We start from the raw sequence: 27,219 nt of genomic DNA on the forward strand, positions 1-27,219 counted from the left end.
GCTTCCTCACCCAGCGTCACTTGTCACTTCCCTCAGTATTTGTTGCAATTGTTCACACAGGATGAGTGTTAAAATAATAATACATGCAAGAGTTCAGGGAGCTTTTCTCTAGAAAAAGCATGGTATTAGGATGTGTCCACTTATAGAAAATGAATACATACAAGTTTTCTTTGTCAAAAACAAATAAATAAAATAGCTGGGCAAAAAGTATTCCCTGGTGAGCTGCAGAAGACCTTGCACTGGTGAGGGCAGCCTGGCTCCTTATTTACAGGTCATAAGGGTTAGCTAAACCATTTTCTATGTACTGTTAGCTGCTACAGCTAACCTATAGCTTCCTAGTAATTTTTAAGTAAATGAGAAAAAAATCCCTCCCTTTTTAAATTGTTTTTTTTTTTGTTGTTTTATTAAAAATTGTATTTGACTTTTGGATGAGCCCCCAGCTGTGGTTGGCTCATTGTATTATCCAGCCCCAAATTGCCCTATTGAAAAAAAAACCCTGCCCAACATAAACACAACAACCGATAATCCTAATTTATGATATTACAGTGTCATGACACTACTTATCTCTTCTTAGTCTCTTTTGCGTGGATAGCAGAAACAGGTTAACATTACTTTACTACATCATGTGCACATATTAATAATTTGTCCATCACGAGGAAACGAAAAGAATGTACTGAGTAAACTCATAATGATTTCCGTGACACTTTATATCATTAAGAAGTAGCTATGTCTCAGGAGGACACAGGCTATTAATCTGGAAGTCATGGTCTGATCCAGTCTGGATGTTGGAGTGTCCTTGAACATGACAGGCCTAATGAACCTCAAAAATGTTCCAAACTTACCAGAAACTGCAATGAATGTTAAAAGCATAAGGCATAAAGGGAATTTAAGTGGTAAGAAAAGTAAATGGATGGATGAATAAATAAACAAATAAATGAAATTCAGTCCAGTTAGAGTTAGCTTTACATTACCATCTGAAAATTTGGGGTGGCTTGTATTCAAATTTATCCTCTCACTAAAATCTATTTTAGAGGTGTAATAGTATCATTTATTTCATTTAGTTTTTCATTCATGGTTCCAATAATGTTGCTTCTGATTAACGTTAAACAGCCAAGCGAACAAAGCAAAGAGCCAGATGGATACCTAGAGATCTTTGCCCATTATTGTAGGATAACATATCTGTACAGCTGTAAAGGGACTCTCTGCCCTCTTTATAATGACTTTCGAAAATCAAGTATGTTCATTTAGGAAATTATAGTGATCATTCAAAAACATAAAATATGTTATAACTGATTCTGTTTCTGTAAAATAAAAGTAGACATTTGGCTAAAAAGGTGTTTAAATAAAGACCTTTCTAACCAAAACCAATATTTGTTTGTCGTTGCGTTGTTGCTGAATGCAACATTAAGAAACGCAACATTTGCTAATGTTAATTTATTAACAAGTCTTTGTTAATGTTGCTCAACGCTGCAACGGGATCACACACCTCACATCTGCAATAGTGGCAGATGGTCAGAGTTCTTATTCAACTTCTGCAAACTGAATAATAAGAAATGTTGGTAAATATCTTTATTCTGATATTAAACACTGGAGCTCAAGGTGAATGTGTTGGCTCCTCCAGCAGCTCGTCCTCCAGCTGTTGCTCTATAACTCTTCACTGTGGGGGTAGCACAGAGGTTGACAGAAATAGAGGAAAGGCAGCCAAAGCTCCTCTTTAGTCATCAAAACAATTTTCTGACAATAGAAAGATTTGTAACACTGACTGTGTCAGTATGTGTGAATGTCCCTATTATCAGAGAACTGGTAGAAGACTCAATATATCTAGCTCTGCATCAGAGGTTGTAATATTGGGGTCAGCTTTTCCTTTTGAGCAGTAAAACTAAAAAAAAAGAAAGGCATGTCTGAATTATACATTTACCTAAACCACTTTCCTTCTCCATTCAAATAAAATTCAGCTAATGTCATCTGATGAGGACTCTGAGGCTTTACTTGTTCCAGACTCAGGTCTCCAACCATATTCAATGGAGTTCAGGCTACTATCAAATTATCAATATGCCAATTAAACCTCAGTTTTTGTTAGTGTGCGGTGTTGTACAGCATCTACCCATCTGAAGGTCGCTGGATTGAGCCCTGAATCTTCCAGTCTGCGTGCCAAAGTATCCTTGGCATCCTGAGCTGCCCCCAATGCATCCATCAGAGTGTGGGTGTGTGTGTGAATGTTAGAAAGCACTTAAGCATAGATAAAAGCATTGCATGAATGTGTGTCTGATTGGGTGAACCAGGCTTGTAGAAAGTGCTTTGAGTGCTCGACTCAGTAGAACGGGACTATGTAAGTGCCAGTCCATTTACCATTTAGTCTACAGGTGCTTCTACTGTGAATATTAGTAGCTTTCTAAAAATGATTCATTCTCATAAATATGAAAATATATGAAACAATCTGCTTAAATTTATAAGTGGGAAATCTCAGGTAATGTAGCTATAAGGCACAAGGCACAAGTATGCCTTTGTACAATATTTATCACGTCCTTTTTAACAAAGCCTAGAGTGGAGTGCACATTAAATTTACCCTGAAATTTCTCTACAGTGCCCACATACAGAAAGATAAATGCACATTGTTAAGTACATAAATACAAGAGTTACATTGCACATGCTCCCCATTGCTCCTGCTTATATATCAGAATAGCTGCAAACCTATTCAGTAGTTGCTTCCCTTGATTATCTGATCAGGGCCTTTTAAATCTTCCCCAATCTTTTACATACATAAAAAAATACAAAACTCTTTTGAGGTTCCAGCTTCTTCAGTTTTATATAGTCTTTACATGTTTTCGTTATCCTGCTCATGTATCCTCTGATTTCAACCGTGGTTTTAGCACTTGCATGCAAGCACATATTTTTTGATGTACGTGTTTATGCAGTAAGCTATTTGACTCTAATTTAATAATTTAAATCCCCCAAATCAATGTTTAGGTCTTCTTCATGCTTGTGCCAAGGAGAAAAAGCAGGTAAAATCACTACTATAGTTTAGATATTGTCAAACAACCACTTAATTGACATGTGGTGTTTTTTCCCTAGCCGCATGTTGGTCACCAATTTGTGGGGATTTGAACTGATTAGTATTTCTAGAAAACAAGTTGTTTTCAGGATTATATTATTAAACTCAAGTACTGTGTAGATGTTCCCTTTCCTGCAACTAAGTGAAAAAAACAATGAAATATTTTCAATTCAGTGTATATCTTGAGTAGTTCCACTGAAAAACTTCATAGCAAATACTATATCATGCAAGTAGAACAGCTTTTCTACATCCTAGATTTCAAAGATCTTCTGTGACTCGTTTCAGTTGGGCTCATAATTTATTCATGATGCCTGGCTGATTAGAAATTATTATGTTAGCGCACTTTTTTCTGTAAAAGGAAATGATGCAGATTTCTCCTGATTTATTTTTCTCCACTCCCTTTTTGTGTAGGTGAGCAAAAAGGGATTCTAAGTATTCCATCCATGCCTCCACCCCTGCCATGCTGTAAACAGAGGTGCTGTTGATGTTGCACTCATCAGTGCCTGCTACTCCATGGAAGATTAGAGGGAAACCCTGGGACCTCGAAAGAGAAAGAATTGCATAATCCACGTGCATGTCTCTAGATTACCGTCTTGAGAAGGAGTTTACATTTACATTTCCTTATCAAAAGCTTTTCTTTTGGTAAGTTCTCTCCATCATAAAAGATTTCTTTAGAAATGCAGGATTGGACCTAACATTGATTGGAGAGGAAAATTAAAGGAGGCCGGGAGGAGGAGCTGGTCGTCTGGTTGGGGTCTGAGCTGGTGGGCTGCTCTGCTGCTGCGGTGGCCGGGACGGTCTGCTTGTCTCCACCACAGAGTGAAGGGAACCATCTCCTGGGTATGGGGGCTGATTGCCTCTCTGGACGTATTGGTGCCTGGACCTGGGAGTATAGAGTGTGTATGGGAAGTGAGTATGTGTACGGCATCTATTTCTTTGTCTCCATGTTGGGTGTGCGTGCACGAGGGAGGGAATGCATGCTTGTGTCTCTGTGTGTCTCTTCTTCAAACCTGGTCCAAGAGCGTGTGCATGATAACATTTCCATAAAAGTCTTTGATGGTGTAAATGTTCTTTACAAGGTCAGAAGGTAGGCAATTGAAACAGACTACTGTGTCAGAGTTCTTCACAGTGAGTGGCATGACTGTCAGTATCCGTAGGGCAAGTTCATGTCCACATATATAAAAATACCATCACATACTCATTCATGGAGCTATGAAAACAAACTTGGTATGTAAAAAATTAATGAATCTGTCACAGTGACTATTTACATAAACGTGAGTTAAGATAGTGGTTTAAAATAACTGCCCAAATAAATGTAAGCACAGCTGCCGAGTGGCGAGACTTCCTAAACAGACCATTTTCCTGTATTTAAATCAGTTGATTTTGATTTGATTCAACTTTATTGTCATTACACATTTATAAATACAGGGTAAAGAAATACCCTGTATGCATCTAATCAGAAGTACAAAGAGCAGTAAGCGCAATAAGAGAAGATTATATACAGATGGTGGGAATAGTTATGTACATATTATGTACAAATAAGTTAAGTATACAGATGTTTATATTTCTATACAGAGAGCAAATATACAGATGTACTACGGACAAATGTAGAGATGTACTGATGTATCCATATGTAGAGATATACAGATGAACTGTATGGCATAGAAATGTTCTGTATTGCTATCCAGATGGGCAGATATACAGATGTGCTATGAACAAATATACAGATGTGCTACATATATACATATGTACCGATGTGTGGTAAACAGATCTACAGAGTGCTATGAATATATCTACAGTAGTGGCAGAGTAGCGCTCTGAACATACTATAATAGTGAATAGTGTAAGTTTGTACTAGAACAGAGACTATGCTATGTCAGTGTCCTAAACTATAGCAGTACCCAATGTGAGCATACAGTGAATGTTGAGAATGAATGACAGTCACGATCATGGTCATTGGGAGGGATAAGGGGGTGGAGGAATGTAGCAGGTTAAGTGAGTGTGGATAGAAAGGTTCAGCTTGGGACTGAGTTCAGTAGGGTGACAGCTGTGGGGAAAAAGCTGTTCCTAAACCTGCTGGTTTTAGTCTGAAGGGTCTTGTAGCACCTTCTGGAGGGGAGGAGCTGGAAGAGTTTATTGGCAGGATGAGAGGAGTCCCTGAGAACGATGCTTGCCCGTCGTAGATGTCTCTTCTTGTCGACATAATCAATGGCAGAAAGTGGAGTCCCTGTGATGCGTTGGGCGTTTTTCACAACCTTGCGGTCAGCAACAGAGCAATTCCCATACCAGTCTGTGACACCGTTGGTCAGGATGCTCTCTATCGCACAGCGGTAGAAGTTACCGAGTATGTCAGCAGACAGGTGGTTCTTCTTCAGTGTTCTCAAGAAAGAGAGGTGCTGGGCCTTCTTGACCAGCGTGGAGATGTTAGTTGAGGACAGATTTTCAGAGATGTGGGTCCGCAGGAACTAGCTGGAAACCTGTTCAACAGCCGTGCCATTTATGTAGATGGGGACATGGGTGTATCTCTTATCCTTCCTGAAGTCCACAATGAGCTCCATTGTTTTGCTGGTATTCAGGATCAGGTTATTGTCAGCACACCATACAGGTAGGTGCTTTACCTCTTCCCTGTAGTCAGACTCATCATTGTCACTGATGAGACAAATCACCGTGGTGTCATCCACAAACTTGATGATGGAGTTGGATCCATACATAGGCCTGCAGTCATAGGTGAAGAGGGAGTAGAGGAAGGGGCTCAGCACACAGCCCTGTAGAGTGCCAGTGTTGAGTGTGATGGTGGTAGAGCAGTTATGGCCTGACCTAACATGCTGGGGTCAGTTGGTCAGAAAGTCCATAATCCAGTTACAGATAGAGTTGCTGATTCCAAGATCCATAAGTTTAGTGATCAGCTTAGACAGAATAACTGTATTGAATGCTGAGCTGAATTCAACAAACAGCATTCTTGCATAAGTATTCTTGTTGTCCAGGTGTGAGAGTACACAGTGAAGCGCTGTGGATACAGCATCCTCTGTACTCCTATTGCTTCGATAGGCAAATTGGTGAGTATCCAGTGTGGGGGGGCAAGCATGTCTTGAGTTGTGCCAGGACCAGTCGCTCAAAGCACTTCATAACTATGGGCGTGAGGCTACAGGGCGATAGTCGTTCAGGCACGTTGGTGATGAGTGTTTCGGCACTGTCACAATAGAGGTGGTCTTGAAGCACATTGGTACTACTGTCTCGGCAAGCGACAAGTTAAAGGTGTTTGTAAAGACCCCTACAAGCTACTCAGCACATGCTCGAAGCACACATCAAGGAATGCCGTTAGGGCCAGCAGCCTTGCGAGCGTTGATGCTGCTCAATGCGTTATGGACATCTATGGTGGTAAGAGTGAGGGTATGGCAGTCATCAGAGGGTAGGGTTTTGGAAGACTTTTTCTTGTTGTCAAAACCAGCGTAGGAGTTATTTAGCTCATTGAGGGAGGACACATTCATGGCTGTCTGTGTAGAATTGCTGGGCTTATAGTCAGAGATGGCCTAAATGCCCAGCCACATGTGTCGTGGGTCAGAGTTGACAAAGTTTTTTTAAAGCTGGTGCTGTGTTAGCCTTGGCTTAGCTGTTAGCCCTCCGCATTCCCCCCGCCTTTGTTTGCGGTCCCTGCACCGTCTACGAGCACTTCCTGTCGGCCGAGCAGCCTGCAAAGCGTTCGGTGTTCTTCTTATTTCATGGATGAGTCGAAGGTTACTGATAAAACAATTAAAATTATGTAATCCTGTATCCAAAAGCTCTTGTCAGGTGTGAGATGTAAAAGCGAGGATGTTCTGAACGAACAGACCCGAAATGAGCAGGAATAACACTGCTAACTTGCAAAATCTGAAGTGACGCAGGGCCTCACGTGGTGTACGCGCCGCCATCATCATAATCTCACAGTTTTATTGCTATAAGTATGACTTACTCGTCTTTATTTCTTCTCATCTTGTTTTTGTGCACAGTGTGGCAGATCTTTTTTCTGCTGAGCCCAATGTTGTTGAAAAAGAAAGGCAAGATATTAAAGCTTGTTTGAAATTATATCACACTGCCAAACATATCAGTTACTTCAGTTACAAAGCTGTGATCACACTGAATTTACTGTCTATAGCCATTGTCACTCCTGCCAAAGTCACCAATAAAACAGACTGCAGATACACAATAATGCCTACAGGGCACAAAATGACACTTGTCCTTAATAAGTGTGTCACTTACAATGAAACATAAGAGAACAGAAAAAACAAAACAAAACAAGAACTAATCCACACTTGGACACTGACAACACAAAATCTAGAGAAGATCTGAAAATAATTAAATGCACTAAGTATAAATGAAAGTAAAATGAGATTTTAAGTCTTATGCTATAGTTTTTATGCACACTTTACAATCTTTTTCTATCCAAATAATATTTAAAACTGTCAGCTACCGTTACAGCTGCTGTCTCATCTTTGTTTGTGTCAATGTGTCATGTATTTTTGAGTCTCACATGCTGCCTCTTGTTTACTGGAGCCAATGAAGATGTGGGTCATTGCCTCGGTGTCTGGGTCCCAGGACAAAGGATAAAACAAAGTTCGACACCTGGTCACCGTCTGCACACATTTGACATAGGTTTGAATTTTGCACAGCAGGATGATGCATCGCAGTGCTACAGGCACAGGTGTAAATAATTAACTGGATGACATTTGAATGACAGTCATTTAGCTGCTTAGATTCAGTGGCCTGTTATGTATGCTGGCTCATGCTCACCACTAGTCTTCCTTAATGAGACATTTGTAGCACCTGGGCCTGTGTCTGGGGCTTTCATTTTATATCAGGATGTGCTCAGCTGTTTGTGGATTAACTATAATTCTTGACTCATTTGGTCTTTTAGTAGCTCAGTGGTAGCATCCCTGAAAAATATAAACATGCTCAAACTAAACCAAAAGGGTTTTGTTTTAAAATGTCACACTGTACAAATAAAACTTGCTAAACAATAGCAATCTTCCCCCTTTGTGTCCCCTCCCACAGTACATCAAATTTGCTATTGTCAGATGAAGATTTCTCACAGCCTTCATTCATACTGTTTGTGGTTAATAGTAATGGTAAACATCCAAGTCAACAGCCACTTTGCAATTGCCTACACACAAAAAGATCTTTAATGAGGCGGGCATACTTGCACAGATGAAGCGTTGGTAGTATCAAGCAACTAAGAAAGAAAATTGCAAAATGATTCAAGCCTTTTCAGGTTCCAATTCCAATCCAATTCTAAAAGAGTGTTAACACTGCACACAAATGTATCATCAACCCCCCCCCCAACTAACTAAAGTAAGCAGTTTGTTACCTACACGCTGCCTTACAAAAAGTACCATCTCTGCACGTTTGTGGCACATTTGGTACAGCTTTTAGGAAATGGAGCACAGCTGCAGGCTACAAAAATAATTAAATTCAGGTGTAGAAAATATGCAAGCACTACTAATTCTACCTATTGTTAATGCTTGGCCTATAAATCACTGATTAATGTTGTACATTTTCTGTGATAGTATGTTTGCACAGTTGCTGAACTTTTCTGAAAATAACTTGAACAATGTGTAATCCTTTATCTATCTATCTAACTATTTAACTATTTTCTAACTATTTTCTATCAAACTCACTATCTAACAATATTTAACCTAGAAATAAAACATATAGGGAGCAGATCTCTTACTGGATTTCTACATAACCTTACTCTGCTCCGGGGTACAGTAATCTAATCTATCTATCTATCTATTTACACTGTGGGTCACATACAGCCAAATTTGATCTGAAATGGGCCAAACCAGTAAAAAATATTTTAAATAAAGTGAAAAAAAGTAAAACAATGCATCACAGTTTTTAAACATGACAAAGAAATGCTGCTGTTGTAAAGAAACTGGTTGGCAGGACTCTTTCCTTGCAGTGGGCTGATTTGGACTCTTTGGTGGGGCAGTTCTGGTCCGTGGGCCATGTGTAAAAACCCTGGCTTAAACCCAACAAACAGACAGCCTTTCTGTCACTACGTCTCTAACTACAGTACAGATGACATGTTTTATACAGATGTTATTTCTTAAGGATAGACCTGAACAAATTTATCATCTGACACATTGTGTTGATGGGATCTACTATACATTTGACATGCATCAAGTTGTATATCTTCATATCACAGGATGTAGGCATTTTGGCCACTAGAGGTAGCTTCAGGATTACATTCTAAAGAAGAATAGTGCATTTCCTATTTTCCCTTTGGCCTCTAAGCACAATGCCTGAATCAGCTCTTATAATATTTACTTGACAACTGAAAAATTTGGTGTAATTTCAGGATATCACATTGATGTGTAGATGCAGTCTCAACTGGGAACTAATCAGTAGATGATTTATATCTTTATTTTGAGTCAGCAAAAGGTGCCATACTGTATTTTTTGTAATGGTGAAGCTGCAAAAACACAACACATCACAACACTTATTTTTTTTTATATATATATATATATATATATATATATATATATATATACATATACTTAAGTATATATACTTAAGTATATGTATATATATATATATATATATATATATATATACATATATAATTTTTTTTTTTTTCGTGGAAATCGTGCAGGGATAATTACAAGGATTCTCATAAATTAGACTGGCCGCTACACATTCTCTTACAGCCCCTGCGGCAAATCCTGCATTTCCTCAGATAGGTAATTCTGTTGTTTTGGATAGTGTCCTGGCCATGCAATAATGAGCTCATAATTACTAATTAGCAGTCTGACCAGTCCAAAGCTAAAACAGACTTAGCCAGCCAACTGTCTCTGCCAGCATTCTTGCCCCAGTGCCTACATCACAAACAACATGCCTCTGTGGGATAATCGTGATGGAGCTTAAGATGTTGTGACTTGCCATTGCAGTGCAGAGGCTGGTGGGACTGCTTCATGGGCACAGTCTCTAGTAGTGTCATACTGAATTAGCCAGACTACTGAATCAGTGGATTGATTGTCTGCTGCTTGGCAAGTACAGACAGCAGCAGAAAAAGGCAGCTGATGTTCTCAAAATGAGAATGTTTCAATTACATGATTATGTACAACTATGAACTTCTATTTATTTGCTCTGTTGGCCTTTTCATGTCTTAAAGTTAATATGCCAGTTTTAATTTTAATTAAAAAATATTTTACCTAAAATGAGTACAGTTATTTTAATAATTTATTATGTCACAAATTCTAATGCTAAATTATTATAAATGTTTAAAATATGTACAAAATAGCATTTAGAACCACAATAATGGTATGCAGTATGTAAGTATATTACTTATCAATGCATTTATCAAAACGTCTCTATAAAGCATGTATAATGGTGACATGATTTTATTGTTAACAGGGAGGGACTATAACACCTTAACATGGCAGTTCTTCCTGCAGAGTGGCGCAGGCCTGCACTTTTTCTTGTTAAGAGATTTCAATGTGAATCAATAACGCTTGCTTGTTGCCAGGCTCAGCAGTGCTTAGTAGTGATTTCGCGGACTGGTACACTCAGAGTAGACAGGCAGGCAGCTGGGAAGCAATTTTGCTACATCACTGATGATGAGTCCCCAGTGAAGCAGCGGCATGAAACCAGTGGGGGAAAGTCTATTGGGTATTATATTTCAGGTTACCTCTCAATCTTGTCAAAGCATAGAGAATTAAAATACATTGACAAGTTCCGACTCTCACCTGTCATAAAAAAAATCCAACAAAACAAAAAAACCCAATAAGCAATTATAATTATAATTATACTGTTGCGTTATGGACAGCATACAAAATGTAGAGGTCAAGGTAAGGGGGTTATAGGAGTCTCTGTAGAGGAGTATCTCTTGCTCTGCTTCTCTTTTACAAGCTTACATAATTCAATAGACACACACCTCTGCTGTTCCTACTCCTTCTCTGGTGCCTCCTCCTACATTTCAATGAGAAATTTCATTATCTATTAAAATATCACAAGGCATACACTTATGTGGTGATTTTCTCCAGTTCAGGAGGTAACTGCAAGAAAATTTAAGCCCCCCCCCTACACACATGAAGTGGTTGATTTCCCAAGAAGGGTGCAGAGGTTGGTGCTCAGTGCAATCAGTCTTAAATGTTTCATGATTAAAATCCACATCTGATATAATGATGTAATGCTCAGTGGGAGGACAACAACAATAACACTGGCAGGTTGAGCTGCTGTGAGGCCCCAGTACAAAATCACAGTAAGGTTTTTATGAAAATGGAAATGCCCTGGGCTTGTCAATCAGGGATGGTCAGAATATAACAACCTTATTTGTGTAAGGTTGTGGAATATACATTTATACATTGTATACTTTGTCTACTGTGTAGTGGCTCTATGGCATTGTGCTTTACATATTTGCCTAACATGTAAAGATCCCTGGTTCGGGTGTAAAAAATCTGCCAAATCAAACATGGTAAATAGGAACTGAAAATATCTTTTTTATAATTTATCTACTGCTGCTCAAGTTATTGACTTCCTGTATTTCCCAGAATGAACTCCAGCATCTCCCATTGAACTGGCCCAGGCAGGGGAGTTACTGTTCCAAGTGAGATAAAGCATGTCACAACCTTTAACAGGTGGAATCGATTAGGGATGGCGATTCGGATGTATCTGTTTCTCTAATAATGGATTTCTCACTGTGTGATTATTAAATGTCAGCAAAGAAACAGGAAACAAGGAACAAAGCATGGTTTGATCTTCTACACAGAGAAAAATCATGCCTCCAAATGTCAGCGTGGCGCAAACTTAGTTAATCGTTACATATTTTTAAATAATAAATAATTCCAATCATCGTTAATCAAATAATCTATCAGTATTATTTGACATTTAATGAGCACTGTTACAAAAATCCCTTTACAAAACAGACTCATAACTTCAGTCAATGTACTATATACAGTATATCAGCAGGATCAGTGATTTTTAAAGGAACCTGTTGCAGGCAATCACCTGCCCTCTGGTGGATTATCTGTTAACTGCAGCCAGTAATAGGCGTTTAAATGAGATATCTGAATTGCATAATATTTGCTAGGGAAATATGTCACCTAAAAAAGTTACCATGGTTACATGTTTACATTGGTTACTGATCAATTAAGTTTGAAGGCAGTGATTCAACTTAAAGTTCTTTTTAGTTTGTTGTTATTATTTTTAAATATCTGATGTTTATTGTAAAAATAGTGTCAACGTCTTTGTCACATGTGATAAAGTTATTTTATTGTATTTCGTTATTCAATTTTTGTTTAAATACAATTTAAACTAATTGAAGATTATCATCTTAAACATTTAAAGAGTAGAGTATACTGCTCTCATCATAATGGCTGCAAAACAAGATGAAACATTTTTATTTATTCACTTATTTTTTAATAAATATTTTTATGACCAATAAAGTGCCAAAAACCCCTGATGAATCAGTGACTGTGATGCAAAACAAATATATATTTGTAAATGATTATGTTTTTATTACAGGGTTACACAGTTAAATTGACATGGCAGTGATTATCTTTCTTTCTTTCTTGGATGAGTGTGGAAAGGAAAGAAGAGGGAGCTCTGTTGTCAGAACAAGTTTGTACAGATAATTACTAAAGCCATTCACACTGCCACAGCAAATTCTCTAATTAATCTTTGCATATGAAGTGTTTTGAGTGTTTCTTCCAGTTAACTGAGCCAATTAGGAACTTAGGAAATAAATAACTTGCTTCGTTACCACTGCTGACCTCACTTATTGTTACGGCGAGTATTACCAGTATCACTGATTAAAAATCTTAGATTGTTTATTTACTTTTCTTACATACCACAGCTCTGTCAAATGTGGATTTAAACTACTTCACAAAGCCACCGCACCACACCCACATAGAAAAACAAGAACTGTCTACCAGGCTGCTGGCATATAGCTAGCTTAATATAGTGACTCCAGTCATGCCTCCCAGGATTAACACCATCTCCTGCTCTGACTAAAATCAGCTGACTTAATTCTTTGTGGCATAGATTCAAAAAGGCACTAGCATCATTATGTGTTATCCTGCTTGAAGCAGCCATCAGAAGATGGATAGATACACTGTGGACTCATGTAGGCTGTGGTATTCTCAGTTAATAATTACTTTACTCGAGATTCCCACCCTCCTGTGTGAATATCGCAGCAGAAATTGAAAGTCATCAGATGCAGCAAGGTTTTTCAAATCTTGTGTTGTCCAATTTTGCTGAGGCTGTGAGAATGTAGCCTCAGTTTTCCATTCTCTGGTGTGGTCTTCTGCTATTGTATCATCTGCCTATATGTTTGATGTTTTATGTGTTCAGATGTGCTGTTGTGTGTTCTGCATACCTTGATTGTAATAACTGTTTAGTTGAGTTACTTTTAGCTCTGTATCCGTTTGAAGGCCATTCATCTCTGTCCTCAGGGATCAATAAGAAGCTCTGAAGCTCTGCTTGCGCTTCAGCAGTACGCCTTCACCATGTGTATATGCCTAAATGTTCTGCTGCTACCACGTGATTGGCTGACGATGAGACGTTGAACAGGCTTACCTAATGAAGTTGCTGGTGAGTGCATTTTTTCTTAAATTCTCCATAACCCCAGTTACCACTTTATACTATGCTGGACATTCAAGAGCAAATGTGATTTCACCACACATTCAATATCTGTTGATATTACACACAAAATATCAGTGCAGTTAATGCTTAAATAATCTACTCATGGGAGTCCAGTCCAAGACAACACTCTTCTAACTTCTCTGTCACTCTTCTAATAATGTGTTTTGTGGATTAAATTGCATGCACTGACACGCAGGAAATTGAGGTTGTATAGACACAAAAGTATAAAAGCTGAAGATGCACAGTCGTACTTACATTTGCGAAACTTCTCTTTGCGCCTTTTAAATTCACGGGAATGAGTTTTTCTTTAGAGTACTCTCACCTTAGTTGAAGACCTTGTCATGCTGAATATAAAGTGCTGCAGCTCATTCAGTTTTAGGATCTGTTTTATTCAGAGTCTGTTCAACTGAAAAAAAGGGAAATCCATCTGTGATCTTACACATGAAATGCATCCCTTTTGAGGTTTGTGATGTAAAATAACAAAGTAGCTAGTTTAATCATATGCAACTGAGATCTATGGCGTTTTCATCAATCACTCTCTGGTAAAAGAGATATACAGTCTAGATTTCAAAAGTAAGGCTATATCACGTCTCTGCATTTGCTCCATTGGAGTGTGATGTGAATATAAAACAGGCCTTGTTCCATGCATGCAGCCAAACATACCCTGTTATGTTGTATATAGAAAAATAAATCAGTAAAATGTTATGTTGGCCTAAGTCTCGCAGGCATGCTGGAGGGCAAAGGCAGATAGTGTATTGAGAGTCTTGATGTTTACCTTGCAGAAGGAGATGAAAGCTGTTATTGGTCTCCCCATTGATTTAACTGCCTGCGACTGCTCTGAGGGTCAGTCTCTCAATTTTCTGTAATTTCTAAAGCCTTGAGATGAAAATTCAATTAATTGAAAAAAACAAAGAAACCAACCCATAATTGTACCAATTAATTATTAGCAATTTAAAATAATTCTGAATTATTTTTGGCTGCTGCCTGCACAAATCATGACAAAAAGGCATCTTGGCTCGCTCCAGCTTTGTTACTAAAAGCCATTTTTATGCTGAGTGTTTTCTCCCAGGCAATCTGGCTTTCACACTTTCATCACCTTTTATAACAAGCCGTGAATACCATTTACGCAGTTTTTGTGCTTTCCTTTTAGTATCAGAGGAAACACTCTGGTATAGCTTTTCTTCCATAATTCTCTTCAATAGATTTCATAATTTATCACAACGCATTGCAGTTAAAAAGTCGAAATGACGAATAGCAGCAGGACAAACAAACCTGGAGGAGGATGATTATGAAGAAAATGAAGAGAAATGATTCAACCAGAGTTTCTGTACATCACAAAATGTGCCTCTCTCTTTTGCTGTTTGTACTTTGATTTAAAAAAAAGCATTAAGACACTGTTAACTCGAGCAGATACCAGTGTGAAGCAGACAAAGAGAAACATCAAAGAAAAAGGTGAAAAATGAGAAAAGAAAGGAAAAGCTATTACAAGAAAGAGACAAAAGCCTTGTGAAGCTCAAACTGAAATATTGTTTTGGGGACCTTAAAACTGTTGATTTTCATTTTAAAACGGTTCCTAAACCAATATATAATGTTTACCCCTTTGGTGTTGCACCGTGAAGGCCATCCGGTGTCTGCCAAGTCAAAACATGTGCAGCTACCCACTGCGGCGGCCACTGCAGCTGAAATGAGCTTTTAAAAACACAACCACAGGGGGTCACAAGCCAGTGTAGTCCTAGTGCCGGCCCCAAGCCCGGATAAATGGGGATGGGCACTTGGCGTAAAATCTTGGCCAAGTCATACATATGACACATACAACAGTGCATCTTAAGATTTCCATACCAGATCAGGGACCCGTGTTAGCAAACACCCTCACCAGTGCTGTTGGTCAACAGTGTGCCAGTGGAAACTGTGGTACAGTTGCCTAAAGAAAGACAAAGGAAGGGGAGAAGGGGAAGGCATGTTAAGAGACAGTGGGAAGGAAGGAAAGATAGGAGCGTGGAGGTGAGATTAGTGATTGGACAAAGGATGTTAAAAATGGAGCTGCCAGGCAGGAGCAGAAGAGACATCTAAGAGGAGATTCATGGATCTAGTGAAGGAGCACACGCAGTGGTTTGCTGTGACAGACGAGGATGGTAGGGATAGGGTGAGATGCAGGAAGATGATCTGTTGTGGCGACTCCTGAAGGAAGCAGGTGAAAAAAGGAGAAGAAGACCGATATACAACATTTACATTTTTAAATTAATAAAAAAAATTCTGCATTATGGTTTACTTTAAGAGTGATTTAGTATTGATAATTATATACTGATATAATTTGCCTGCCTTCTGTTATCTTTCACAATAGCTGAATTTCAAATGGAATCACTCCTGGTGTTAAGGATGTGACATGAGGACTCTGAAGCTGGATGCACAAAAAGTTTAATAACCAGTAATTGGCATAAGATAAACCCAGGAAGGTCAGATCAGTAGGAGTGCGTTTGTATGCAGGGAATTCAGATGGAGTCGGCACGCAGTTGGACAAGGGACTATGTCAGGATGAGTCAAGGCTGGTGAATCTGGAGAAAGTGTGAGAAGGAAGGAGAGAGTAAGAATAGCAGAATAGAGGTAGGCAAACAAATACAAGACATGCAAAATGTTATACCAACTGACTACAGTGAGTCTGAGCGAACTGTACCACACTAGGTGAGATGGTGATCTGGCAATGAATGGCAATTGGGACCCGAGGTTTACGCTGTAGGTGAGTGATGATGGACAACAGGCGCACCAGCCAAGCAGACTCCATGTGTAAGCAGCAGAGCTGTAAATGTGATGGAACAAATGTAGAACATCTTAGTTTAGAAAAAAATATGTATAACATTTTAATTTTCTTTTATAAGCTTTGCTGCTGCAAACAAATGCCTCCTCAAGAAGCTATAAAGTGAGCGGGCATCTGAAGACTACAGCAGACAAGCAGGTGTTTGTGCTCTGTGTTTCTCCAGGATACTATGGAAAATCTTTTCACAGAAAGATTGTAGTTGATTGTAAAATTAGAATTCTGAGTAAAATATTTTGCACCTGCAGCTCCTCACAATTACAAATTATGTCAAAATAGAGTAAAGTGAAAAAGACTTTTTAAGTTAACAAGTTTTTTTTTTTAAAGTTTGTTAAAACACACACACACACACACACACACACACACACACACACACACACACACACACACACAATAACTTGAGCTTGATTTCTAAATATAAAGATTCAGAATCTTTATATTTAGATTTAGAAGAATAACGGCCTCATGTTACAAACATATTTTATGAGGAATACCTGGAATTTGAATATATTACAACTTTTCATTTTAAAGATTTTGAAGAAAAACACCCGTGGGGTCATTTTTGACACCACGTGTACATCTAAGGGTTAAAATGGTTTAAAGAAGACTGGAAATGTGAAACTGAAATAGACAGAAGCTTAAAATACAGGACAAAGTAAAGCAGCAAAAATACATTTGAAAATATTGGCCTTTGTCTTCTTATGGAATTCTACATTTAATTTTAATAAGTTAAAACAATAATTAAACTAAATTTAAAAAGAAAATTAAAAAGAAAAAATGTAACAACAGTAATTGTGGCATGTACAGTTATCAGACCTGGAGGTTTTTTGGATATATTGATTTATTACAAACTGGATTGCAAAAAAGTTGGGACACTAAACAAATTGTGAATAAAAACTGAATGCAATGATGTGGAGATGGCAAATGTCAATATTTTATTCAGAATAGAACGTAGATGACAGATCAAAAGTTTAATCCGAGAAAATGTATCATTTCAAAGGAAAAATATGTTGATTCAAAATTACACGGTGTCAACAAATCCCAAAAAAGTTGGGACAAGTAGCAATAAGCGGCTGGAAAAAGTAAATTTGAGCTGGAAAACCAATTAACACTAATTAGGTTAATTGGCAACATGATTGGGTATAAAAAGAGCTTCTCAGAGTGGCAGTGTCTCTCAGAAGCCAAGATGGGTAAAGGATCACCAATTCCTACAATGTTGCGCAGAAAGATAGTGGAGCAATATCAGAAAGGTGTTACCCAGCGAAAAATTGCAAAGACTTTGCAGTTATCATCATCAACTGTGCATAACATCATCCGAAGATTCGGAGAATCTGGAACAATCTCTGTGCGTAAGGGTCAAGGGCGTAAACCCATACTGGATGCCCGTGATCTCCGGGCCCTTAAACGACACTGCACCACAAACAGGAATGCTACTGCAAAGGAAATCACAGAATGGGCTCAGGAATACTTCCAGAAACCATTGTCAGTGAACACAATCCACCGTGCCATCCGCCGTTGCCAGCTGAAACTCTACAGTGCAAAGAAGAAGCCATTTCTAAGCAAGATCCACAAGCTCAGGTGTTTTCACTGGGCCAGGGATCATTTAAAATGGAGTGTGGCAAAATGGAAGACTGTTCTGTGGTCAGACGAGTCACGATTCGAAGTTCTTTTTGGAAATGTGGGACGCCATGTCATCCGGACCAAAGAGGACAAGGACAACCCAAGTTGTTATCAACGCTCAGTTCAGAAGCCTGCATCTCTGATGGTATGGGGTTGCATGAGTGCGTGTGGCATGGGCAGCTTGCATGTCTGGAAAGGCACCATCAATGCAGAAAAATATATTCAGGTTCTAGAACAACATATGCTCCCATCCAGACGTCATCTCTTTCAGGGAAGCATTTTTCAACAAGATAATGCCAGACCACATTCTGCATCAATCACAACATCATGGCTGCGTAGGAGAAGGATCCGGGTACTGAAATGGCCAGTCTGCAGTCCAGATCTTTCACCTATAGAGAACATTTGGCGCATCATAAAGAGGAAGGTGCGACAAAGAAGGCCCAAGACGATTGAACAGTTAGAGGCCTGTATTAGACAAGAATGGGAGAGCATTCCTATTTCTAAACTTGAGAAACTGGTCTCCTCGGTCCCCAGACGTCTGTTGAGTGTTGTAAGAAGAAGGGGAGATGCCACACAGTGGTGAAAATGGCCTTGTCCCAACTTTTTTGGGATTTATTGACACCATGACGTTTTGAATCACCATATTTTTCCCTTAAAATGATACATTTTGTCAGTTTCAACTTTGGTCCGTGATTTATGTTCTATTCTGAATAAAATATTGACATTTGCCATCTCCACACCGTTGCATTCAGTTTTTATTCACAGTTTGTTTAGTGTCCCAACTTTTTTGGAATCCGGTTTGTAATTTTTACTGTGCAATCCTCAATTCTGTAATATCCATCCATCCATCCTCTTAACTGCTTATCCAATTTAGGGGTACACTCTAGATAGGTAGCCCATCTTTCACGGGCAATTCTGTGATACTTCTGTCTGTTTTGCAGGCAAAGCATGTTTAAAATCTCCTCACAGATTTTCCATTTTCAGGTCTGGGGGTTGGGAGAGCCATTCTAACAACTTCAATTTGTGTTTTTTTGAAGTTGTTCATGGTTGACATTGCTTTGGACTCGATGAACTGTGCCTCTTTTTAATTTCTTGACTGACTGCAGAACAGTTCTTCCAGAATTTGTTGCTATTTAGTAGAACATGATTCTGTCATTTTTCTTATGCCTTGTGCCATTTGGTTCTGCACAAAACCAAAACAGAATGTTTCCACTCCCAAAAAGTTAGTAATGATTGTCAAATATAGGTTCTTATGTCCTTCAAATACAGTTGTGGTCAAAGGTTTATATACACTCGTCATGGGTTTACATGTCATGATAATTTGGGACGTTTAATGATTTCTTTGAACGCTTCTTTTGTCAGGGTGGAAGGACTGTACAACACAGATGTTCAAGATCTTTAAAAAAACATCAAAATTGGGTCAATGGTCTATGGTGTCCAACTCCAGGCCTCGAGGGCCAGTGTCCTGCAGGTTTTAGATCTCACCCTGGGTCAACACACCTGAATCAAATGATTAGTTCATTACCAGGCCTCTGGAGAACTTCAAGACATGTTGAGGAGGTAATTTAGCCATTTGAATCAGCTGTGTTGGATCAAGGACACATCTAAAACCTGCAGGACACCCTTGAGGCCCTTGAGGCCTGGAGTTGGCCACCCCTGGTCTATGGTTTCCTGGTACAGACCTACCTTTTAAGCATAGTACAAACATTTTCCATATTCTTGAGTTCAGGGCTTTAGGAAGATCATTCCAGAAGCTTAATGGGCCTTTTCTAAATAACTACAGATTCTGAGATAATCAGCTCAAACAATTCTATGTAAGGTATTCTGATATGTGACCACTTTGCTAAGATCGGGAAGAGTTAGTCACCTTCTGATGAGAGGAAATTGGTTACTATGTGTTAGGTCTGTCTAGCACATAAACCTACAGGGAGTGCAGAATTATTAGGCAAGTTGTATTTTTGAGGGATAATTTTATTATTGAACAACAACCATGTTCTCAATGAACCCAAAAAACTCATTAATATCAAAGCTGAATGTTTTTGGAAGTAGTTTGTAGTTTGTTTTTAGTTTTAGCTATTTTACGGGGATATCTGTGTGTGCAGGTGACTATTACTGTGCATAATTATTAGGCAACTTAACAAAAAACAAATATATACCCATTTCAATTATTTATTTTTACCAGTGAAACCAATGTAACATCTCCACATTCACAAATATACATTTCTGACATTCAAAAACAAATCAGCGACCAATATAGCCACCTTTCTTTGCAAGGACACTCAAAAGCCTGCCATCCATGGATTCTGTCAGTGTTTTGATCTGTTCACCATCAACATTGCGTGCAGCAGCAACCACAGCCTCCCAGACACTGTTCAGAGAGGTGTACTGTTTTCCCTCCTTGTAAATCTCACATTTGATGATGGACCACAGGTTCTCAATGGGGTTCAGATCAGGTGAACAAGGAGGCCATGTCATTAGTTTTTCTTCTTTTATACCCTTTCTTGCCAGCCACGCTGTGGAGTACTTGGACGCGTGTGATGGAGCATTGTCCTGCATGAAAATCATGTTTTTCTTGAAGGATGCAGACTTCTTCCTGTACCACTGCTTGAAGAAGGTGTCTTCCAGAAACTGGCAGTAGGACTGGGAGTTGAGCTTGACTCCATCCTCAACCCGAAAAGGCCCCACAAGCTCATCTTTGATGATACCAGCCCAAACCAGTACTCCACCTCCACCTTGCTGGCGTCTGAGTTGGACTGGAGCTCTCTGCCTTTACCAATCCAGCCACGGGCCCATCCATCTGGCCCATCAAGACTCACTCTCATTTCATCAGTCCATAAAACCTTAGAAAAATCAGTCTTGAGATATTTCTTGGCCCAGTCTTGACGTTTCAGCTTGTGTGTCTTGTTCAGTGGTGGTCGTCTTTCAGCCTTTCTTACCTTGGCCATGTCTCTGAGTATTGCACACCTTGTGCTTTTGGGCACTCCAGTGATGTTGCATCTCTGAAATATGGCCAAACTGGTGGCAAGTGGCATCTTGGCAGCTGCACGCTTGACTTTTCTCAGTTCATGGGCAGTTATTTTGCGCCTTGGTTTTTCCACACGCTTCTTGCGACCCTGTTGACTATTTTGAATGAAACGCTTGATTGTTCGATGATCACGCTTCAGAAGCTTTGCAATTTTGAGACTGCTGCATCCCTCTGCAAGATATCTCACTATTTTTGACTTTTCTGAGCCTGTCAAGTCCTTCTTTTGACCCATTTTGCCAAAGGAAAGGACGTTGCCTAATAATTATGCACACCTGATATAGGGTGTTGATGTCATTAGACCACACCCCTTCTCATTACAGCGATGCACATCACCTAATATGCTTAATTGGTAGTAGGCTTTCGAGCCTATACAGCTTGGAGTAAGACAACATGCATGAAGAGGATGAAGTGGACAAAATACTCATTTGCCTAATAATTCTGCACTCCCTGTATTCGCTGGAACGTTCAAGACAATTTAATTACACAGAAAAAGCATTGAACACCAAGTAGGCAAAGTTCTTCGTGTTACTCATGCATGAGGGAGAGAACCACGACAAGCGCCGTTCCTTCGCTTGACCCCAGTCGCTCTCGTCCGCTCCTCCATAACATTGTTCTTTTATTGAGCTCACATGAATATACATAGGTTCATTAACATACGATGTCTACATACACACAAAGAGTACCTTGCCTGTGCGTTGTGTAAGTATGTGTGTGTGTGTGTGTGTGGGGGGGGGGGTCAGTGTGTGACCCCATAAAGACTTCCCTAAACCTGCTGGTCTGGAAGTCCAGCAGTTCATCTAAACAAAAGGCACTTAGACTAAAACTGACATAGCTACGTTTATCATACCATAAAACAATAAGAGAAGGTATGCCCTCTCCCATGCTCCCAGGATGTGGGTGTGAATGCCAGAACACTCTGGAATGCACACCAAGCCTTTGCAGACTATTAAGGATCAAACCTCTACCAACATGACATTGGTTATACAACGCTAAGCATATATGAGTAGATATTTCTAAGCATAAAAGACAATCAACAATACAAATCTAACACTATGTTTAGGAACAAATCAGAAATCATCAAATCAAATCAGGATCAAGGCTGCCAGCAATAAACTGGAAACCCCTGTAACACCATCCTCTGTCTGTAGTGAGGAGCTGTTTACATCGCCATGGGCAGAGAGGGTGCCAACCAAGAAAGAAATCCCTGCTTCAGAATGGATACCTTCAAGCTTGACTGCTTAAAAAGCTGGGCCCATACCAGGAAATCAACCAATTGAACTTCTTGGCCAATTCTGCCAAGAAGACAGATCAAATACCATCTCGATTAATACAAGAAGCTCATTGATAGCTTCCAAAAGTACCTGGTTGAGGTGCAAGGGACATTTAACCAAGTGTTATTATACTTTTGACCCTGTGTGGATTAGAGAAAAAAAATTCAATCTTGTGCACCCAGTTCTTTTTTAAGCCATTAAAGATGTATGCTGTGTAAAAAGAGCAGTTCAAAGAAATCATCAAGCCCAAACTTACCATGTTTGTTTACCATGCTCAAAAAGAGTTTATGTAAACTTTTGGCCAGAACTGTATGTCTTTGATCCCACAGAGCTCAATTTTAAATCAGTCTGTTCAAAACACTTGTTCCCAATGTTTCTCCTGATATTTAATTGTACACTTTGAGTCACAGATTGTCTATAAAAGATGGGAATAGTTTCTGCTCTGAAATGTAAAGTCAATAGGAAATGACTTAAAGGTACAAACAGTTGTTTTTGAGTTTATTTAATAGAAAAAAGCATATTGTACTCAATAAATTATATACATCTTTACATCTTTAATAACAAACTTATGTCTTATCATAAACTAAGAAATAATCCAAAAACAAAAAATGTTTTATCAAGTTGGACATTGCCGTTCTGCCTAATTGTGTTTTAAGTATGCTAAATACTTAGTAGACAAAAGGCATGGGGAAAAGAGAATCCTTCACATTCAAGATATTTTATCATCCCTTCATCAAAGAAGAAAAAACACAAATGTAAGAGGCATTATGTCTGTCATCTGGATAAAATATCATCCTCCTTTTCCTCACCTCAAGCCTAATCTCTTAAACTGAAGTCAGGGCTCTAACACACAAAATTGTACATAACAAGCTTATTTACTCCTGCTATTGTCACAATTTCTTAGCAGTCTGCAGATTAGACATGTGACCCTCCTGCCTTTGGACAGCTGGCAATGTAAAAAAACAACAAAACAGAACTCCATTATCTGGAATGTTCAATCTACTGACATCTAGTGGTGAGATTTTACACACTGAAATTTAAATTTTAAATTTAAATTTAAATTACCTTTTTTTTTTTTTTTTTTAGCGCCAGAGGGGACGATTCCTCATGGAGAATATCCCCCAGCTGAATTCAGAGAACACCTTGCTGGCGAGTTTATCAGCTCAATGGCTAGTTTTCAAGTCACACTAAATAAAAAGTGGTGTTCGCTTTGTAAATTATGATCACCATCCGTGTCCAGAGGGATGATAAAGTTGGGTATGTTTTATTATGGAACTGACAGGCGCTTTGGTTTAAAAAAAAAAAAAAGAAGCTAAGCTAGATTGATGACAGGCGTTCACTAAGCATTGAATAATGTCATCATGATGGTTACGTCCATCTGTTATGTAGAGTCTGTTCTTTAGAAAGGACAGGAAAGGAAAGGACTTCTCTATCAAGCAATGGATGAGAGCACTTCCATGTCTGCAACAGCTAATGCAGCTCATTTGCAGTCAGACAGAGGTTTTATAGTGGGTCATGCAGACTTTCTTCGTCTTCCAGGCTTTGTCTTAACTTCCACAGATCACCTTAAATGCCATTTGTTAATGCCATTTCAGACACTGAAACTTGCAAAATGGAAAAGGTTAGATATATTTTATAGCCTCCTCCTTCTTTGTAGGCCTTAATTAGCTTTGTTATCAGATTCTCCATGAGGCAGTGGTTTTTGAGTGTTACCACAGGGATTGAAGAGTCATAAAATCTATCATCTCCAAAATTATATTCAATGGAAGATTCCTAATGACAACTCTTGCCCTGCCTTACAAGGCCTAATGAGCCATTTAATGCCTAACACAGGAATAAGGTTTATACACAGAAGAGCGTCTAAATTGTCATTGGTTTCACAATTACTGTTTAAATAATTTCTTTTTAAATCAACAAAATCACAAGTGACAGGTATTCTAACCTGTGAAAGGCTCATTGTTAGTGTCTGATTGCTACACAGTTTGTATTAGTTTCTTTTCACTTGAAATATCAACAAAACAACTCTGTAGAGATACATTATCCAATTTGATCAACTTAATGCAAAGTGTATTTTAAATAAAGTCTTGGGGCTTTTATTTGGTCCGAAGTTCCCAAGTACACATTAAGTTTTCTGGTCAAATTCTAGTCAAAGTGTAGGAAGGATTTGACCTCTAGATGTCAGTCTTGTGTGAGGAGTCTCAGCAACTCGAATGTAAAACTATTCTGTTTTTACCCAGTGATTGTAGCAAAGCTGAAAGTTTAACCAACGTTAATTACTGTAATCACTATTGTTTACTTTCGTTATGTGATGCTGATTGAAACTGAGTTTGTCTCCCCTCTGAACCCCCATCAGGCTTTCATTGTCTTCGGGCTCCAAATCACTACCAGAGCTATCTGATGAATGTAAAACATGCAGGATTGCTTTGGTCTCATTGCTGTCTGGTTAGGTGGCTGTGTCTTGGATTACTGTCATAGGTAACTTTGGCAGAAAATAACACCCCAGGTCCTCCTGGGGGATGAAGAGCTAAATTTGATTTTCATCCTCCTCTCTGCTTTCACCTCATGGTGAGGATTACACTGTAAGGTTGTTTCACATTTCCAATCCTTACTTATCTCCCCAACCCTTTTGGCTCAGAACCCTTTAAAGGAAAGTTATGTCTCCTTACTCTGTGATGCTGAATCACAGGATGTATTATATGTGGATGACAGCTGTAAGCACTTAATTTAAAAAAGTGACTTCCCCTTCTCACCTCATTTTATTTGAAGAACTATCTGGCTCTGGAGCTTCTTTCATGACCGCTTGATTAATTTGCACCAAGAAAGCAGAACATTTTAAAGCATTTAAACTAAATTGCGGTACTGTAAAAAGCCCAGAGGAGCTCACCATTTCTTCATTTTGCTGGAAAACTGGGAAATAGCTGCTGTGATTACATTTATAAATACAGTAAACGGAAATAATTATTTGAGCAAATTTGCTGACTTACAACAAAATGAACAGTGTCTAGTTTTTATGCTACTTTGATTTCAATAGTCTAAGAGATAGACCATCAAAAATCCAGATAATAAATTGATTTGCATCTCATTAAGTCGAATAAATATTTGATCAACAATTTTAGGTACTTGGTGGAGAACATCCTGTAGGTGTTTCTTGTTGTTGGCCAGCAGGTTTGCACACATCTCAAGAGGAATTTCCGTGCACTCCACTTTACAGAAAATCTCTTAATACCTTTGGTTTCTGGGCAGCTGTTTGGCAACTCTAAGTTTCAGCTCCCTCCACACATTTTTTTAATGACTGAAGTCTGAAGACCGGATACTCTGTGATCTTAATGTGCTTCTTTTTTTAGGCACTCCTTTGTTGCCTCAGTGTTCTGTGTTTTTTCTACATTAAATAATCATTTCCCACACTGTAGCTCCAAACACGGACATACAGCATATAAGGAAAACAATTCTACTGAACTTCAAAGTCAATACTTGGTGTGATTGATTTTATCCTACAAATGCAGCCCCATACCATGACAGAGCCTCCACTGTGTTTTACAGATGGCTGCAGACATTCGCTTATGTTTCTTCTCTTCTGCCTTTCTTCAGACACATTGATGATTATTTAGGTCAAACAGTTCAAATTTGGATCCATCACTGTTGGTACTGATTTTCAGTTCAGTTCTTGTGTATATTTGGCATACTTCAGTCTTTTCTTCTTGACAGCCACCCTTCACTGAGATCAGTTGTGATGAGGCTTCAGTGAATAGGCTGAAGAGCCAGATGCATTTCACAGGTCCTGGTTCAGGTATTTGCCGGATTGCTTCCAGTTTCTTAAGGATATAACTTTCAGGTACTGTTTATCTGCTGTAGATAGTTTAAAAAGGTAAAACTGTGTTATCTGTGTAGAAATCGGAACAGATTTTTGCATTTTTGTGACAACATTCTTAAAATGAAAATGGTTGGGTATAAGGACTGGAGTGAAAATGAGTGAAAAAAACTAAAAACGAACATCTATCTCCTCAGTACCAAAACATAATAGTATGACGGATGAATCAAGACTTTTGCATTTTGCTTCTTTTGATTTTAATAATAGAGATTTAAAAAAAAAAAAAAAAAGTATTGCCAATAGCTTTTAAAATCATTTCATATTTGAGATTGTATAAACATGCTAAAGATGTTTATCGAATATACAGATTAAACTAGTGCGTAAATCAAGGTACTGAACAAAATATTATTATGTCATGATTGTGGTGCTCCTTCTGGGATACTGATGTCTGTGAAAAAACCTACAACATGATTACCGTTTCTATATCACCTGAAGCAGATATTTAGTATTTCTGTATACCACACTCTTGTTATGGGCGTGTTAACAACAATGTAATTTTTTTTCCACAGGAAAAAAGTCTCCATAAAGAAATATAAAAGCTCGGTCTAAGTCCTTAAGTGATCCCCTTGATCATATTTATTCTGTTTCTGTATCACCTCTTACTCCTGCAATATCATCACTTGCCTGTTTAATAATTTCTGCTTGTCCTTTCACCTGTCCCCCATATTTTATTCATTTTGCCTGTAGCGAAAGGATAGATGCAAAAGCAGAGAAAGAAACACTGAAAGGACAAAGGGAATTCATCTGGTGGAGAATCGGGTGGGTAAAACACTGTTTGACTGAATGTCTTTAAAGCAACACTGTTGAGGATGTTAGTGCATGAATGGAGAATCTCACTAAAATGTCTAAAATGTGCTCACCCCCACACTGACAGCACGCACACCTCCTGGGTCATGTGGATCGCTGTGCTTGTCATTCGTCACCACACATGTCCTTTTGATAAATGGTAAGGGCAAG

General features: G+C 38.7%; 1 long non-coding RNA gene across 1 annotated transcript; it reads left to right on the forward strand.

The window, feature by feature from the left end:
* The first annotated feature begins 3,522 nt into the window (after window positions 1-3,522).
* LOC146383592 (uncharacterized) lies at window positions 3,523-27,126 on the forward strand. The gene is made up of 3 exons (XR_014800774.1): window positions 3,523-3,961; window positions 13,480-13,618; window positions 26,950-27,126. It is a non-coding gene; the product is annotated as an uncharacterized LOC146383592 (long non-coding RNA).
* Window positions 27,127-27,219: the final 93 nt, after the last annotated feature.

The sequence above is a fragment of the Perissodus microlepis genome, chromosome 7, assembly GCF_051167445.1.
Source record: "Perissodus microlepis isolate ML-2025 ecotype Zambia chromosome 7, ASM5116744v1, whole genome shotgun sequence".
Lineage (NCBI taxonomy): Eukaryota > Metazoa > Chordata > Actinopteri > Cichliformes > Cichlidae > Perissodus > Perissodus microlepis.